The following is an 18897-nucleotide window of genomic DNA, read 5'->3' on the forward strand; positions in this document are numbered from 1 at the left end:
TTTAATTTTTTTAAAGATCTTATTTATTTATTTGAGAGAGAGAGAGAGAGAGAATAAGTTGGGTGAGGAGTAGAGGCAGAGGGAGAAGCATACTAGCTGCTGAGCAGGGAGCCCAACGACATGGGGCTCAATCCCATCCCAGGATCCTGGGATCACGACGTGAGCCAAAGACAGACGCTTAACCAAATTAGCCACCCAGGTGCCCCTAATTTTAATAATATATTTAACCGGTGTATCCAATTATCATTTCAACATGTAACCAATAAAAAGTTATTCCTGAGATATTTTACATGTTTTGTCTTTCAATCTGTGCTTGAAATCTGATGTTATGTCACACTCACAGTATATCTGTTTGGACCAGCCACAGTTCAAGTGCTCAAACACTTAGCACAATGCCTTTGAGGACCATCCATGTTGTGGCCCATGTCAGAATGTCCTTCCTTTTTAAGGTGGAAAAATAGTCCATAGTATGGATAGAACACATTCTGTTTATCTATTAATTCATTGTTGATGGACACATGGGTTACCTCCACTTTCTGGCGATTGTGCCAGTGTTCTTTTTGACACAACACAAAGGGACAAGAGCTCAGAAGCAGGAGCTTTTCTGTTGGGGGATGTCTTGACCTGGGTCTCAGAAGAAGTGCTTACACACTTGTTTGGGGGAGAGGAATTCAGGTTGTCTTAGTCTGCTCAGGCTGCTATAACAAAAGCTCAGAGCCTGGCTGGCTTAAAAACAAAAATTTGTTTTCTCATAGTTCTGGAAGCTGGAAAGTCCAAAATCAAGTTTCCTGCAGGAGTCAGGCTGGAGTGCAGGTCCTCTTCCTGCCTTGCAGATGAATGCGTTCTCCCTGTGTCTTCATAGGACAGAGAGACCTCAGGTTTCTATTCCTCTTGCATGAGGACACCAGACCAGGGTTCCACTGTAATGACTTCATTTGACTTTAATCAGCTCCTTAAAGGCCTCATCTCCAACAAGCCACATAGGGGTTAGGACTTTAACATACGAATTTGGGAAGGGTACAATCCAGTACACCTGCACAGGGCAAGGGAACAGCATGAACACCAACTGAGAAGTTTTCACTGGCAGTTGTAGGTGGACGGTAGCAGGGAGTAAGGAGACCAGCAGGGGCCCAGAGCATAGGGCCTGCACCAGATGTTGGCCATGAGACTGGGAAGGAAGCAAGAGATGGGAGAGGCAGGTGAGGCAACACTCAGGACTTGCCAGGATTGGAGAGATAGAAACCAAGCCCCTCTTAGCTGTGCCTCCTTCAAGTGCATCACCCAACCCTCTACTCCAGACTCCTTGTTTGGATACGAGGGATGTATTTATCTCCACATTAAGATTTTGTGCTAGACTAACTTCAACAGTGGGCTGGAGGGCTGGACCTAGGGTGGTGCTGGGCTTCTGGGGACCCCCATGTGGAAGGTGGAGAATACCATCCAGGATAAGCTTGATATTCTAGAGTAAGGACCAGTGCCCCATATAAAAACAGGAAAATGGATGGGTTTGTTCTCACCTCCTCATCCCCATCTTGGTGGCAGCCCCTGCAGTGAAGCCTACCACAGCCCAGCATGGATGCAGAGGGAGAGTTCAGGAAGGGAAACTGTCTCTGTGTGTCTTAGTCAGCTCAGGCTGTGTAACAAAGTGCCACAAGTTGGGCGGCTTAAATAGACATGCATCTCTCAGTCCTGGAGCCTGGAAGTCCCAGGTCAGGGTTATGGGAAGGAAGCTTTCTTTCTGAGGCTTGTAGATATCCCCCATCTCAGTGTGTGCTCATGTGGTACCACTCCCACCACGGGACGCTTACCTTCATGAACTCACCTAATCCTACTGACCTCCTTAAAGCTCTATCTCTAAATACAATTACATCCAAGGTTAAGGCATCAACATACAGATTTTGGGGGCAGGAGGGAAGACACAATTCAGTCCTTAGCATTGTGGTTTCTCAAAACCTCTAATCCAGGCTCAGGTGCATCTGTAAGTCCAGCCAGAGCAGACACAGGGCCCATCCAGAGCAATGACACACGCCCCTCATGGTGATCAGCAATTTCTGCTAGATTGTGAGACACAATCTTTTCTCAAAAATCATTGGCCTCTGTCCATCAACATAGGGTGGGGGTGGGTCCAGAGGCTCTGGCATTGCCCAGGCCCCAGTTCATGTCCCAGCCCTGCCATGAGTCCCTTAGGCAAGTCATGTCATCTGCACACATTGTGTCATCATGTGTGATGTGGGCCTAATTGTGGTGTCAGGTGGTTGTGGAGCTGCTTGAGGTCTTAACATGGAAGCACTTATCACAACACCCAACTGGTCCTCAGTGTTCCAACAATGGTCATTCCAGGATCCTAGTTCTCATCATCACCACTATTATAATTTGGAAGTAAACCGCTTCTTTTCTAAATTCCATAAAACCTGGCGTCATTGAAAGAAACTGGAATTTGGACTTATGCATCCCAGGTTTGAGCCCCGACACCAGCACTTGCTTGCTGTCATCCTCGAAGTCCCTCATCCCAAGACCAACTCTTACCATCTGTTAAAGAGAGGTAGTAATGCCCAGGCTTGTAGGAGAAAAAAACAGGAAGACAAAAGCAAAACTGCCAACAAAGTAGAAATGGCTGTGAAGTACAACCCTTTATCCACAGCTCCCAAATACAAAAAGCTCAAAATGCCAGAAGCTTTTTCCTAATTCCTGGCAGTGAGATCTGCCCTGAACTGACAGGAGGTTATTTATAATCTTCATGTATGTGCACATTCTTGTGCTTTGCCCCAGAAACATCCATGAGTTTGATTACAAGGCACTGCCTGGAATCCCACTGACAGTGTCACACAGTACACACATATGTGCCATATCCTCTTTAAAAACACCTGAAACTCTGAACTCCAAAATACAACTGGCTCCAAACATTCTGGATAAAGGACCATGGACTCCTATGGGCAGCTCATCTTCTTCCTCACCAAGCTCCAGGAGGAGAGTGTGGGAGGAGGCTGGGCAGCTCCGGGCAATGCGTGAGGGTCCCATGCTTCCCAGCATGAGCTGGGCACAGAGCTGGGAATCTCCAGGAGGTGGTGACCTTCCATACTCAGCTCCCTTTGGGTCAACTTTGGCTGAAGCAACTAGAACAGCCAAGGAAGAGACTCGGAGCTTCCTTTCCCTCCAGCTGCCTCTATAAAGTAGAAACCCTCCACCTTCCCTGGAGAAGCCCCACTCTGCCTTCCCAGCTCCAGAGTGAAGCTGGGCACAGATTCTGGTCCCCATGGCAACCGCTCCAATCTGTGTCAGCACGAAGTCGTCAGCTGCTGCTAAAATTAAAGGAGGGGGAACCCTCGCACGTTTAGCCTTTTCTGCTCTTCGGAATCAAGACCCCAGGGAATTCAAAGCTGAACTTGGGAGCAGTCTCCCAGTGCTCAACCGTGCTGGCCACTGGGCTGCCCTGGGGCACAAGGGGCAGGTTGAGGACAGCACTTACCCTCAGGTGGAAGGGCCTCACCATTGGCCTTGAACCTGACCCCATGCACGTCAGATGGCTTCATTATTAAAACTCTGGGGAAACATATTCTGCAACCTCTCTTGGTACCTTACTCTAGGATTTATTGAGTCTCACTGAGTCTACTGGGAAGACAGGCCTATTTTAAAAATTTCATTTGGAAGGATAAAGTAGGGGAAGGAATTCCAGCGGGAAAGGAGAACTGACACTTATTGAATTTCTTACTGTGCACCCTGAGACTTTATTGACATCATCAACTTTAATCAGCATTGCAAGCCTGTGGATTGTTACCACCATTTTACAGCTGAAGAAATGAGACCCAGAGAGCTCTAGTTACTTCTCCAATGCCAAACAGCACTGGAATCCCAGCATCAGAATCCAGACTAGGATTTGGTCTGCCTTTCTACCTGTGCTTCTCCACTATGCAGCCATGCTACCAATCACGCATGAGGGGCAGCTACTTCCCGTCACCAGACACCTTGAGGTCACTTGTAGTTCTAAGGAAGTGAAGGTTTGGGGGAGAAAGTGTGTGCGGGTATAATGCGGCAGACTTCCCAGGACCCAAGTGTCACCAGTTCTTCCTGTGAGTCCTGAGACTATAGAGTGCCCAATACAGAACACGGATCAGATTGCCAGTTCTTTTTGCTTCTGCCTCTTCACCCTGAGAGCTGTTCTCTGGCTACAGGGAGGGCCTTGCTGGAGGTTTTACAGAGCATCCCTCCTAACCCAGTTCCTCTTGGTGACCTTGGCCAGCAGGCTCCCCTTTGGTAATCCTACCAAGCCTCTGCTCCGTGAGGGCCTGCCCTGGCTAGGCATTGAAGCTGGAGACCTCCCAGGCTGCTCAGACCTCCCAGGCCTGACTGTTTGCAACTCGAGGGTCCTGGCCAGACAGCCACCCCTCTTAATCCTGAGGGAGTGAAATAAACTTCCCAGCCACATGGCCACAAGCACACACAAACAAGGCAAAGGCCTCTACTTCTTCCCAAACCAACTCAGAAAAACAGCTTGCCCCACTCCCTTTGTCAGCCTCCAAGGCTCCCTGCTCTTCTACCTTCACACATCTCCCCCCAAAGGCCTCTCTCTGATGCTCCCCACCCCGTCCCTGCTCCAAGCCTCTGAACATCAGTACGGTGTTCCCACTGTCTGAAACTAACCCCCTGCCTAGTGTCTGCAAGTCCCGGTGTCCTCCCTCATGGCCCAGTCCCATGCTGCCTGCCCTGCCCCCAGAGCAGAGGTAATGCCATCCCTGATGGCACTCTGATCAGTCTGAGCAGAGCACTCTTGCATCAGAGTGGATATAAGTAAGTTTTTCTGCCTTCGCCCCCAAAATCCTCCAAATGAAGTATTTTTGTCCTAGGAGAAGTTCAATACCTGACAATCTGTTAGGGCATGGACATGCAACAGGGACCTCAGCCATTTAGGTGGGCATGTTGGTACTCCCCGGGGTGTGTCTGGCCCCCCTTGCAGCTCCTCTCCTGCTGCTGTCCCCTCACATACTGTCCAGCACTGCCCTGCTGCAGTTCCCAGAGCTGCTCCTTCCTTCTGGCCTAAGGATCTCCCTGCCCGAGGCCCCGTGTTCTTGTGCTGGTTCCTTGTCTTCTTCCCTCAGCTGACATGTGCTTTCTCTGACCACCACCTTATCTAACAGGGGTCGCCATCTCATTATCTTCTGATACAACAACGATTTCTTTTCCTCCACCCCCTACTGATGGGTACAGAGCTACTCACGCCCTCCCTCCCTGGCTCCCTGTGCCTGACAGAGACCAACTTTGGGATAAGGATAAAGACTGGTCTCAATGACAATCCAGGAAGGTCCTAGCAGTTGGCCACTGAGAGCCCATCTGGAGATTCTTGGCATGCCAGGGATGGTAAGAGGGTGAGATTGCTCATCCAGTCAGCCCTGCAGGCCTCCAGCCTTACAGCTGTGGGATTATGAAGTGGACACTTCATAATCAAGGTGGTGAACAGACACTTCCCATCAAGGCCCTGTCCCCACAAGATGTCTATTCCAACCTACATAAGCTAATGGCCAAATACACCTTCTGATAGCGAAGGCAAAGGGTCACAGGGACCATGCTAGGATGACTCTGGTGGACAAGAGAGTGAACGAGGCAAGAAACAGGGCACCGATGGACCTTGAAAACACCAACTATTTTGCAATCTGAGCTCTGCTCCTCTGGGGACAGGGAGCAGGATATGAAGACCACAGCCTGATTTCCAGCCACTTACTCACAGGGAGGAAACACCTCCTCCCCATCAGACTAGTGACCTCTGAGCAGGAGACACCCAGTGCACACAGTCACATGTGGGCATCTCCCTGTTGGTCTGCAACAGCAAAAGGAAGTGCGTGTGTTGGAAGCAGGGGTGGGGTACGACCTAAATGTTTACCAGTAAATGAAAAAATCTTGGTGTATGACCAAAGAGTTTGATTATGGGTTATATCAAACAACAGAATAAATGCAACTATTAAAAATAATGAAATAGATCAATACCTTCTGACTTGAGAAATGTCCATTGTGCAAAATGCTGCAGAACAATATGTGATTTTTATTTTTGTAGAATAAAATTCTATTATCTCATTTTTATAAAATAAAATCTGGTTTTCTGCATATGAATTTGGCTAAGCATACGGATAAAATAGTCTGGAAGTTGACACCACACTATTAGTTAACAACTGTTACCTCTGGGATGGGAAGGGGATACTGGAGCCAAGAGAGGGGCAAGGAGGAATGAAGAGAATGTGATTTTACTTTACACACTTTGAATTTTGTTACGAAGCTACATAACAGTTTGTCATAAAAACCAATAAGGATTTAAAAAAGGTAATAAATTCAATAATCACCAATGGTGCCCAAATACCCTGAAAGAGTACATGCTTGAGATCAGCATCCACTCATGAACGGGCAATCCCCTGAAAAGTGTCCAGAGACCCACCTCAAAAAGCAAGTAAAATGCCCACTTCCACATTTTAATGGATATATATGTTTTGTTCTCTGCCTAATTAGAAGAGCTTGGGCCTCTCTAGGCATTTCAGCCCCCATTATAAGATAGCTTCCCAGCAAACTAACGAAAAGAGATCTCTTCTCATGCAATTTGCCCAAGCTACAGCGTATGCCAAATCAGGGATCTGTCTCTTTACAAGAAAGGACAGATTTTAGGAGGAGGGTAAAGAGAGAGGAAAAAAGAAATCAGAACATGTCAAAAGAGATATCTTTTACAATTCCATTGCCTGATTATGGGGCTCATTTTAACAGTTTAACTATTTATCCATTTCTCTCAGAAGAATGTAATAATCAGAACTTTGAAGATGTCAGGTCAGTGGTTGACACTGGGTTGAGTCTGTCTGCAGCCCATCGTCCCAGTGACAAGGTAGGCAGGTGCCCCTGGCTGGTCTCCAGGACCATCTGTACAACCCACTTGCACCTCCGTTCAGCTAGTTGGTCAAGAATTCTCTACCGAGCATTGTTTGTGCCAGGAAATAGTTTGGGGGAGAAGACAGATAGCTCCTGTCCACAAAAAGCATATAACTTAGTCAGAAAAAAAAAAAAGACCCCCCCAGAGAGAATGCCATAATACCGGAGATCTGGTATTATGGTGGTTTTTTGCAGTTTACACAAGCCTCTACAGGCACAATTTGCCCATTTTGGCTGCCAACCTCTTTGGGAAGGAGAACAGAGCTCTATGATCCCCATCTTTCATGTAAGAAAGCAAAGGGGCATAGAATAAGAAATGTATAATAAAATTGCCACAGCAATCCCAGCCTTCAGAAACCAAAATCCTGGTAAGTCAGCAGCCATCAACATTGAGGCAAGAACTTCCACCCACAAAAAGATTATAACTCGCTGAAAACTCAGATGATGGCTAGCCTTTATTAGCAATAAATAGTTTTTTAATTAAGGTTAAAAAAAGGAATGTATAATAAAACAACAAAGTGAACATTTACCATTGATAAAGCATCACGAAGGAAAATCAGCAGTCTGCAGTGATTCAGGACAAAGCCCTCCACAGCAAAACTCTGGGCAATACTGAAATCATTCATTCTAGGGAACAGTATCAGGGGGAACTTCTAGGGGTAGAGAGGTAAGTACACCCACTTCCTAGGGTAACGACCTTAAAACTGGCAGAGTTTCAATGAACAGAAGACCATATTCTGGGAAAAGTAAAAATTACTGAGAAAAGCACGAAATTCACACTCTAAAAACTGCTGCTCCCAAGGAAACTGGAAGGTGCCAGAGAAATCCAGAAGGTGGACTTTAACTTCAGTATGACCTGAGCTTCCTAATGCACTAATCACACAGATGGAATAAATCTATTCCTGCAGGGGCAGAATTACATGGTTCACTGTGATCCAATGTCAAATAGGTTATCCCTTGATTAAGGTCTTAGTATGGATGAGAGTTCTATTGAAATGATTTTCCATTATCTGCACAGCAGTTCATCACAAATATATTTGGCCAAGTGTATTTCAAATATGATTTGATTACGCATCAAAATTGTGGGCATTTAACTTGTTTTAATCAAGAAATTAAATGCATCTTGCCTTGCCTCCTCTCCTGGGACTGTCCTATCCCAGGAGCTCCTGAGCCTGCAGGCTCCAAGGAGGCTTCAGTGGCAACTCTGCTCAGCCTGGCTTCTCTTTTCTCTCCCTATGGCTCCCCACCCTGAGCTCTGACCATCAAGTTGAAAGGGAACCTTACAATCAAAGAAGATGTAAACAAGAATAAGCCCCGTCGGCTTAATGGGAGATAGAGAAGCTTTAATGTGCATTAATTAGTAGGGGGCTTACTCTGCAATAGTTCATTAGGAGTCAATGTGAGTTTCACTGTTTCCCCCAGTGCTACTCGGGCTACACCCCCACCACTTCTGTCAAAGGCAGCAAAAGCATATGCTCCTTATCCTCTGAAGCAGGGTGAGGTACCAGCCAGCCAGAGAGGCAGTACAGAGTTCACTGAACCCAACCGAGGATGCACCCACCTACTTGCCCTCTCTGCTAAGATCCGGGATGTCCTACGGCCAGGGACCCCATGTGGAGGAGAGCCAGAAGTCAGACCAGTGCAATTTTGGCTCTGCTACCCAGGACAGCTCCCTCTACAGCCAAATATGCCACTATGTGGCCAGGAGCAGTGAGCTGGGAGCTGGACGTAGGAAATTAAAGAGATGATTTCTTTTGAATTTAGAAGGGTGGTCCGCCCTTGCTTGTGGGAGGGTATCTGTGAAGCCTAGCTTCACTCTTTGAAAGCTCTTGCAAACAACTGAGAGTCCAAAATATCTCACTTGGTTGGGGTGGGGCGCAAATACTAATGGGCAATCACTTGGTATCATCTTATAACAGCAGGAGTGAGAGTCAGGAAAAGTTAGAAGGGGCTTAGTTAAGACCACTGGCAAATGTGAAATCTGAGCTGAAATAACGTGGGGTTCAACATGCAGCCTGGGAGAAGATCATGAAAAAGTCACGCCAAAAACCTCCCTTCAGCCTTTGGCACCGAGCTTTCCTGAATTCCTCCAGATTAGGACACTGCAGAGACTTGACAAAGCCCACATATTCAGTGGACACACCAGGCTTCCTTGAACAAGGATAGAGGCATAACGTTACTCTGGTAACTCAGAGTTCAAGAACTAAAGAGAAGCTAAAGGAGCCAGAAAGGAGGGGTACCTGTCTGGCTCAGTTGATAGAGCTTGCAACTCTTTATCTCAAAGTCTTAAATTCGAGCCCCACAATGGGTGTGGAATTAATTAATTAATTTTAAATATTTTTTATTATGTTGTTAGTCACCATACAGTACATCATTAGCTTTTGCCATAGTGTTCCATGATTCATCGTTTGTATATAACCTATTAATATAAAATAAAATTGGGGGGCACCTGGGTGGCTCAGTCATTAAGCAGCTACCTTTGGCTCAGGTCATGATCCCAGGATCCTGGGATCCGGCCCCTCATTGGGCTCCCTGCTCAGCAGGAAGCCTGCTTTTCTCTCTCCCTATCCCTTTGATTGTGTTCCCTCTCTCTCTGTCAAATCAATAAATAAAATCTTAAAATGTATATAAATAAAATAAAATTTAAATTTAAAAAGCCATAAAGGGTCCTAGTGGTGGACTTTGACCTGCTTCTAGCTTTCTTCTACAAAAGAGAGCCTGAGAAAGGGAAGCAAGGCTTTCCCACCTCAGGTGCTAAAGGCTGCAGCATCCTCACTGGGGTCTAGACTTTATTTTTATTACATTCCAGGGTGCACTAGCCCCAGTCAGGGTCAAAGCTTTCCCTGGCAACCTGCCTGGGCCAGAGTACAAAATGCCGGTGCTGGGCAGGGTTTCCCCTTTCAGGCCTGAGAATGCCTTCCTGGGGGACCGGGCAAGGAACTAGTTCAACCTGAAAAAGTCAACTGCATAACGATGTTAATACCAATGCTATATGTCAAAGTTAAATACTTAAAATCAACCTAAGTGCCCAAAATGAAGGGAATGCTTAGTATCAACGAGAGCTCTGATAACCTGTCATAAAAGTAATTATGAAAAACACATAACTATAAGGGGAAGCGATCTGAATATTATATTAATTAAGAGGGGGAACACAAAATTGTATGCCATTAGGATGATAACTATGTATTTTAAATTTTGCAAGGGAATGCAGAAATATATATTTTTAATATTTCTGCATTCCCTTGCAAATTTTAATTTATTGAAATATATTTAAATAATTTGATTAATTTAAATAAATCTAAATTTATTCAATTAACTTAAATCTAAATTTATCTGATTTATTTAAAGCTCTTGAGGTAGGGAGATTATAAGGTTTTTTTAAAATCTCTTTTAATAATATATTATGTTTACAATAGATAACATTGAAAAAAATAAGAAGCCGGTTAAGAAAGGGGTCCTAGATGGAGGTCCCTAAGTCCTGGCTCCTGTTTCTGTCTCAGCTCCATCTCACCACGTAGCCTTGGACACACCTTGTGGAGCCTCAGGTATCACAATTATACACTAAGTAATATACACAGTATAACTCAGTTGGTAGAGCTGACTTCCTACAGCTTTGTCTACCCACAAACAGTGTTAACTGACCTAATTAGACCAAGACTTCAACCATCGATATTTATCAAACCAAAGGAGCTGGAAATCTGGCCAGAACACCACCTGTGTATACTGTGCCCTCAAGAGCTCAGAGCAATTTGCCACATACGATTTCAGCCATGCTTGATTCTCCTGTGCACAAATAGAAGCTACTAGATTGCTTCAAGCCTGGGTCACTTGGCACTTCCCAGAATTTAGGCAGAGGTAGACTACCATTTATAAATAAAACTCCTGCGCCTCAGAATCCCACTATTCACTACAGAGCATATCCTAATTGGGAAGGGAGGGGTAACTATTTACTCAGACAGCAACTTCCAATTTACATCGCACCTCACGCTAATGAAACGTCTACCGGAACTTAATGATGAGATGAAGGTGTAAATTTAGAGCTCCACCCACCAGCCTGCTGTGTTTCTGATTCAGTCCAAATCTGTTTGAAGTAAGTTACGAGACTTCACCAGCTTTCTGAGTTAATGTGTAGGATCTATTTTTTCCCTTTTACAAAGAGGCACTTGCCAGTAACACTTTCGCTATTTCTCAAGACTCAGAGAAGGTTCTGCGTTCTCTTCTGTGGCAGTTACCGGGACTACCGCCAGCTTCAAAGGAAAGGAGAGGCGACTCACAAAGGAGAGGAGATGGAAGAGAACTCGAATGTCCTTTGTCTTCCTTGCAAACTTGCAATCGGTCAGCTCCCAAGGAAATATTCTGTCTACAAAATAAAGTATTTTCTAAATAATGGAATCCAAGGAACACTCATGATCTATCTGTGAAGGAAATCCCAGTCACCTCAAAACAAACCTTTGGAATCTGAAGTCCCCCATATTCCAGCCGCACCCCTACACTGTTTCTCAACTCCCATCTCTCCCTCTTCCTGGCACAACCTTCCCTCAGCCCTCCTCTGTGCCTGGGGTCACTGCCTTTTCTTTATTCCAGGCTCTCCTTTCAGGCTTTCCTGACCCTTCCAGGTCTGGCCCCATTCTCCCCATCACCCCAGAATGGTCTGCATAAAGCTCTATTAGTATGAGCACTTCTCTCATTCCATTACCCCTACAAATTTACCTCAATGCTCCCCTGTGTTAGATGGGGAATTATTTATGGCAGCGTCATGTCTTCCTCTATGTCCCTGGCAACAGGCAAAGTTCCTTCTTTGATTTAGCAGGTTTTGTGGTGTGCCTCTGTTCCTGCTCTCAAGGAACCCACAGCCGTGTACAGGGGAGCTGGTCTGGGGAGAGTGCTTGGGGCTTGTTCATTCAGTGCGAAGGGGATGTGTGTGCATGTGTGTGTGTGTGTGTGTGTGTGTGTGTGTGTGTGTGATGACTGCATTGATCCTCACATCAATCTCATGTGAAAAGCTAATTTTCCTCATTTTGTACATGAGGTCACCAAAATACCCAAAGGCATATTGACCAGGGGTGGACGACTGGAGAGTGGACAATGATGGAAGGTCACCACAGGTAACCCCAGGGTTGTACTGAAAAAGAGAGCATATCAGAGATCACACTACTGATAACCTTTACTTCCTGGGCCAGGTTTGGTCAGCCATGGGCTCAGACTGCCACCCATCCCCCTCTCCTCAAAGATTCTTATCCCCGGGCTGTGAGTGTGGACCTGAGAGCAGTAGTGGCCTCCATTCTGCCATTTTCCCCCACTTTCTTCACACGCCCACTCCAATGATCTCTTTCAGAGCAAGGCTCAATGGGGGCAAGTTGACTCAGCTCTGTTCCCTTTGCTGCTGGTGTCAGTATCCAACTCTCCAGAGCTCTTAGTCAGCCAGTGTGTCCCAGTGCAGTTGTCTGTCAAAGATCTCCCACGTTGCTTCTGTTGAGCCGGCATTCAGCACATCAGCAAAACTGCTGTTTCCCAAACTGGGGTCCACAGATGTTCTGCCTCAGTATCACCTGGGGAGCTGTGAGAATGCACATGAGCCTCACCCCAAATCTACAGGATCAGAATGTCTGTGGGTAGTACCCAGAAATGTGTGCAAGGGATGGGCAGGAGTGTCTGCAGATGGGGACTGAGGAGTCTCTTCAGGTGGGACCTAGGGGTTTCACAAACCCCCCTGGGAATTCTAATGCTCACTGAAGTCTGAGCAGCACTGACAGAAGGAACTGCAGTTCCCCTTCAGTGAGTGGGCCCGGGTTCCCTGGAGGACACTCTCCATACATGCTCACAGCACTGCCAGCTGTCCACGTTCCCTCAGTTGAAGAATTAAGAGTGAAACCAAATGTGTTTTTGAAAAACAAGTAGAATGCATGTTCCTAACCCAGACTCATGCTATATGCACTCAGTGGTTTGATGAATGGGTGCTTAAATAGAAACAATTTTTTTTTTTTGAGAAAGAAAATCACACAACAGGTAAAAACAGAAGTTGAATTTGGCTGACCCAGGGAATGCTCTGGAGGTCTAAGAACTAATGAACCAGGGCCCCAATCCCTGCCATACAGTAGGTGCCTAAGCAGTGCTAATTGTTGTTACCCATAAATGACAGCCTCCTGCAGAGGTGGGCATGAAATGTGGAGGTGCTCATCAGAACTGTATCTTGTCATTTTATTAGCACAGTCCCTGAAAAGGATCCGAATGGGAGGAAGACACTGCATTGTGCCCAGCCCACAGTAAGGTAACACTGGACTGAGACATCTAAATGTCAGAAAGAGGAAAAAGCTGTCAATGGTACGAAGTTGAGTTGCCCACGCTGGAAAGCAGCATGGTGAGGTTAAGTGACTTACCTCAGCTACAAAGTAAATCCCCAGCAGAGGCAGGAATATAACCCAGGTCTCCAGTGCCCCGTTCTGATAGTATTTTTTTTCTAGATCCTGCTGCCTCCTCAGTGAAAGGGGAGACTTCAAACAAAAAGTCAGCACAGTAGTTTGGTCTGCTGTGAAGAGAGGCACTGGTGTGGCTGCTGCCTGCATCCTATGAAAAGACTGAATGCTAGAAATATCTGAAAGTGAAGAGACCTTGGAGGTCACCTGGCCAGATTCTTCCTGCAGAGATCAGTCCTGTCCCTCGAGATCTTCAGGGCATGGCTCCAAGGAAGAGACTGCCTCCCACAGAGATCTGCCTACACTGTAGGGCTGGAGGTATGAACAAGTGGAGCCCATGAACCCCCAACTGCCCTTTGCCCCCCACTCACTCATTCTCCTGTCTTGCCCTCACCTCACTCTGCTCCAAGGTCTGAAATCTGGTACATGTTAGAAGTCTTTCTTTATAGCATGCTTCCTTTCCTCCTACCAAATCCTATAACATCATAATGTGGGAACTCAGTGTTTAACTATTGCTAAATTTACCCTTCGAGGAGACATTCAATGACTGTCTCAGTGAAGAACATTTTTGGATGCTATTACTGGTTAACCGCCCACATCCGTTCTTCCCCTTCTTCCTTGATAACAAAAATCTGAACTTGATGATCTTCTTCGCCTCAGGAAATCTGATGGACTTCAAGCCCAGGGGTAATTCTAAATTCTCTCTGTCAATCCTAACAATACCATTCCTCCTGCCAGGGATTAGCATTAGGCACAGCAATATGAAGGATTCTGGCCAAGAAGACATGGTGGAAGCTCCCTGGGGGATCTTATGGAAAGGGTTCCTCCTCCTAAAAGAGAGACACATGGAAAGAGAATTATCTCTTCTTCTGCTGGACACTGTCATATCTGAAAACTACACTGGGGTCAGTGAAAGCCGTTTTGCAAGAGGAGGGATGTCTGGGAAATATGGTGGAGTAGGAGGACCCTAAGCAATCACAAAGGGAGCCAGCCTGACATTATGATGGCAGCAGAGCAAAAAGATGGAAGGAACCTGGGTCTACACTGTCATCTTTGAGCTACTGAATTGACCAATCCTAGCATCACAATACCTAGTGACTTTGTGTTCAATGGCATGATGCATTTTCCTTATTATATAGGCTACTTGGAAGTGTGTTCTCTGCACCTGTAACTAAAGGGATCCTAACTGATTAGCAACCTCCCTTCTCTTGGCATTTATTTGAGGAGACAGAATATAACCAATATGAATTTCCAAACTGCGCATAGACCCAACATAGTACATATTAGTGTAAATGTTTAGCAGCTTTGAGATTCTTCTTATGTGACTGGAATGTAAATTAAACCCCCTCAATTTCTAAAAACCTAAATCCCTGATGGAGCCTTTTACATTTAGACCACAATAAATGGCCCCCTGGTAAATGGGACATGCATGAAGTTTAATGGCTCTGGGGGAATGACAATCATGTAATACCACTGTGTTTATCAGCATAAGCCAGCAGGCTCCCTGGGACAGGGAGAAGCTGCCTATTAATCAAAGACTATGTTCCTTTTACTGTAGGATTGTTTCAATTCAGGAGGATACAAATCATTTTTTCTTGATGGTGGAGAGTTTGGAGGTCAAACCATGCTTCAAAATAGAATAAATACAAGTAATCAATGCCTCTGTAGGTTTCAGTGTAAGCAGGCATTCAGAAAAGGCTACCTGGATTCATGTGGAATTGTTATCCTTTTCTTGGACCAATGACTCTAAGTCTGAGGTTCAATCTGAGCTCCCTCACCCTGAAGAAAATCAACAGGTCCACCTTCAAGAGCAGAGGAGGCCAACTCAAGTGGTTCTGCCATAAGCCTCTCTGGGCTTTTTGGAGCACTTGGATAGCAGAAACAGAGCGTTTTCACCAGCTGTCCGAGTCATATGTATTTTGAGGAGAGAAATGAGATAGTCAGTAACTCTGGCATATGGTGCATGGATATTAGACCTGTTCCCATGAACCAGATGGTAGAAGTCAGGGTTCTACTTGGTAGAAGAAAGACCCAGAAGACTGTCAGGTCAGCCAGTGTTTTGCATGAAATCTCAAAAACCTAAGAGGTGGCCATTCTTCTGGAGGGATGAGATAAAGCTCAACATGAGAAATTACCTGTACATAGAGAAAAGCTAGGCACAAGGATGGGACAAGGACAGATGGTGGAGTCAGATAACCAGGCTTCAAATATCTCTGCCACTTCCCAGCAGATGACCTTCTGCAAATCATTGTTACTGCTTCCATCAGCCTTTCTCTTCTCATCTGTAAAGTGGGGACATTGATGTTAGTGATAGCTAACTCTTCTGTTGTACTTTCCAAGGGCCAGACAATGTCCAAGAGCTCCACACAGATAAACTATACTACTTCCCCCAGCTGTCTCAAGGCTCAAAGGAGACGGTTGTGAGGGAGCTTGTGACTCCCTTGTCATGGGGGAAAGTAAATTCATTAAAGTAGGGTCCAGTCTTCCCGTTTTCCTTCTCTAGAGGCTAGACTGCTTTCAGGGATCCCATGATTTGAAGTCCAGCCTGTTCTAATTGCAAAAAAACCTCCCGGAAAGGGAATAGATCTTTATGTGGGCCCTTTATTGTTTTTCTTGTCTTACTCAGGATTTTTGTCTAAGGCTTCGTTTGTTTATTTGTTGCACACACACATTATCTAGTCCCTTTGGTGTTGCAGACAGCTTCTGATAAAGAAATCAAAGCCTTGAGAGAAGGGAAAAGAAGGACAGCACGAGGGAAGAATAATGGACCTGGGGCCTTGATGGAACAATAGGGCAGGCCTGAGACCAAGGGGAGGGCAGTGGGCTGCAATGGAGTGAGCACTGTTCTGGGAGTCCTGAGAATCTCAGACTGGATTCCAGCCCCAGTTCTGCCCACACTGAAAGGAAACTACCCCCATCCATGGAATCACCTTGCACATTTCTTAAGATAATGGAGGCTTTAAATCTTGTTCCAGTTCAACATTTCCATCCTATTTTTCTCTCTTGGCCACATTCTCATTGGCTGTTCATTCAAAAGATGCTATTACAGTGAGAGCTCAGCTGATATTGGACACTGCGGAGACACAGCAGGACATGAGATGTAGTTCTTCCCCTCTAGATGCTAACAGTCCAGTGGGAGATGCATATACCAAGGCAATGGGAGGAAGACACAGCCAGGCTGGAGGGGCCAGGAAAGTCCTCTTAGAGGAAGTCACACCAGCTAAAGGGGACTGGGAATTGGACAGGGGAAAAGGGTGCAAGTGGTCCAACTCTGTATGAAAGGGCTGAGATATGGGGGCACATCCCCTATGTAAGATGTTTAGAAGGCAATGTTGACAGTGTAGGGCTAGGAGCCACACACGTGCCTGAAAATGACCAAGCAAGGGAAGCCTTCTGTTTCTCTGTTGCTAAAGATCAATGGCCAGAGGGCACCCAGCGGGGTGGCCTCTTCTTTCCTCTATCACAGAAGAAGGTGATAATTATAATCCGAGCAAATTGTTCTTCAGATCTGAGCACTGGTCCCAGACAGGTTGTCAGGGGTCAGCCCACTAAGTCCCACACTGACCTGACAAGGACACAGAGGTCCCTCAGCTACTGAGTGGAAAAGTGAGGACCACTTCTGACACCTCGTGCCTCCCAAGCCGCTATCTTTCCCCTCTTCAGTGGCACACAGGATCCTGTCACAAGGACCATCATACTTAGTTAGATGGAATGCAAGACACAAAGACAAAGACACCAGCTATGAAGGTCTTCTCTTGCATGAGATTGGCACAAGAGCCACCTAATTATTTTGTCATTAAAATGTTGCCAGATGCAGATGCTGGTGGTAATCTTTCCATCTTTAACGCTCGAGTATGCATTTTATATGACACATTTGTTTTTTCAAGTCACATTGGCAGGTATTTTACCTATGCTTTGAAATTAGAGTGGTGTCTTTCTGAAATGAGGTCTTCCCTATCCAGACCTTAATCAGAAAAAGAGGATCCAACCATAAGTCTGAAAGTGTTGTCTGGTAGCTCTCTAAGCCCTGCCACCACCACACTTTGAAGTTCAGGTGGAATTCCTGGGAGTGAGTGGAGGTGGAGGGAGAGGACGTGAGAGCTGCAGCCTTCCATGCTGGGAGCTAGTATGATCAGCCATCCCCCAACTTCTAGCCCCAGCGAGATCAAGCTCCTCCTCAAAATACTGTCCCTACAACACCCACTACCACCATGACAGCACATGTAATGGCTGAGGGAAGGGAAGACATGATAATAAATATTACTGCTCTTTGATCTTCCACAGTCAGCCATAGCTTTGTGCTAGACAACTGTATGTATCATCTCCATTAATCTTCCTGACTCTGTGACACAGGTATGATGAGGGAACTGAGACTCAAAAAAGCTAGCTTGCCTGAAATTACACAGATAGTTAATTATAGAGCCAGGATTCAAAGTCAGTCTTGCTTTTCTTAAAAGGCTGTGCCTTTTCCAAGATATGACTGTAGTGGTTAGCATAGTGCCTGATGTTTAACCTATGTCATCCTATTGGGTCCTCACAATGTCCCACAAAGGGAAGTGCTATTGGGCCCATTTTACAGAGGAGGCTAGTGGTTTATAAGATGTCACACAGCCACTGTGTGAAGGAGGTGGGGTGGGTTCCCTTGTTTTCACTCTGGAGATTGTGTGCCTCTCAACTGGAATAAGAAGCCTCAGACTGGCATAAGAGAGAAGGTTCCTAATGTGTAGGTTGGTGATACAATCCAAATATCATCTACCAACTATGACCTATCCAAACAGAATAAGCAATCCAAATTAAAAGAACAATCCCTGTTCCCCAGAAAGGTAGCATTGGAAATATACACTGCATTTCTGTCAGTTTTCATACTCCATGTAGGGCTGATACGGAGTATGAAGCAGTTTTCTCCAGCTTGGTAAACCATCACCCCAAGCAGTCCTCCTGTCCTGCTGTGAGTTCAGGACCCCTCCAACTAATCACGGTGCAGTCACAAAGCAGTTCTCTTGGTCTAGTAGCCACAGGAAGGATTCACTGATTCAGAGGCATGTGCCTGACAAGTCTCCCAGTGGTCTGTTACTCCTGCCTGTAAGATCCTTCCATCCAGTCAACTGCAGCCATTAATTATCCAGCAAGTAGCTTCCACTCACGCACTCAAGCTGGCTGTGAATCCATTACTTGCTTCCAGCATTTAAGTTCTAGTTGTGTTGACAGTGGTGGCCTTTATAGCACCATCACAAAAAGTACACATTCTGTTTATGTTCACACTCCTTAGAGTCAAGATTGAGAAACTGGTTTCTAGAATCCAAGTCAGATGTCTGGAAGATTCAGAGCAAAAAGGGATATGTGGTCAGAAAGATAGGAGCAAGGTGTGCAGAGAGGGGAAACCAAGGTAGAAAGTGAGCTGAGATGATGCAAGAGGGAGGTGTGCAGGGAGCTAACCCAGGACAGGAAAGGGCTCAGCCAAGTGGAGGGGGCTCCACAGCAGGCAGGGCCTGGTGTCCTGGGTTTCCAGGGCCTCCATCACACCACACATAACCCACACAAAACACCACACATAACCCAGAGAAAACATACTTCTTAGTGTTAGAGC

General features: G+C 45.9%; 1 protein-coding gene across 1 annotated transcript in view; it reads right to left on the bottom strand.

The window, feature by feature from the left end:
* XKR6 (XK related 6) overlaps positions 1-18897 on the bottom strand; it is a 302189-nt gene that overhangs the window by 166351 nt on the left and 116941 nt on the right. The gene's annotated exons all lie outside the window — the stretch shown is intronic.

The sequence above is a fragment of the Neovison vison genome, chromosome 11 (genome assembly GCF_020171115.1).
Source record: "Neovison vison isolate M4711 chromosome 11, ASM_NN_V1, whole genome shotgun sequence".
Lineage (NCBI taxonomy): Eukaryota > Metazoa > Chordata > Mammalia > Carnivora > Mustelidae > Neogale > Neogale vison.